A 726-nucleotide genomic window follows, 5' to 3' on the forward strand; every position below is an offset into this window, starting at 1 on the left:
CCTGCCTCTGCCTCCCGAGTGCTGGGATTAAAGGCGTGCGCCACCATCGCCCGGCTAAAAAGAAATATTCTTAACACTATGTCTGTGTCCCATTCTGTGGGTGAAAAAAAACTGAGTGTCAGGGCACCCCAGGTTGCACTAGTTCCTTTTCCTGTGACTGTGGCAAAATAATAAGACAAATCAACCAAGGACGTGTTTATCTGGGCCCACAGTTTGAGGCAGAGGAAACCAGCCTGGGAAAAAATGAGCGTTCAAGCCATGTAATTCCAACATGACATACTGGGAGAAGCCCTGAGACTTGGGCCTATGTTGGAACCTGAGACCAAGTGAGTAAACGGCTCCAAATGACAGAAGTGCTTTTGAAGCTCGGTCTTCTTGGAGCTTGGGTTTTTGTTACTCTGGCATTGCACACTCTTCTATTGCTCCTCTGCTGGCCTGGAGACAGAAATAATTAAGAGGCTAATGACTCGGTCCGTGGTGAAAGGGCTTGGAAGAGACAAGGAAAGAGGGTGCACTTTAGGGCAGGACTCTGCAAGGTAACCCCCCTTTGCACATCCCCCTCCTCTCACCAAATTGATGATGATCATTGCTTGCTTCCAGAGTCAGAAAATGTCAAGCTTAGTAAGTTCCTTTTTCTGCTTTCTTCCAGTCTGAGAGTCAGGAACAAAGCAAGCTTGTTCTTAAAGTGGCCTGCCACTCTCTCCTGGATCTGTCCCCATGCAGAGA

Source organism: Microtus ochrogaster, unplaced genomic scaffold, assembly GCF_000317375.1.
Source record: "Microtus ochrogaster isolate Prairie Vole_2 unplaced genomic scaffold, MicOch1.0 UNK54, whole genome shotgun sequence".
Lineage (NCBI taxonomy): Eukaryota > Metazoa > Chordata > Mammalia > Rodentia > Cricetidae > Microtus > Microtus ochrogaster.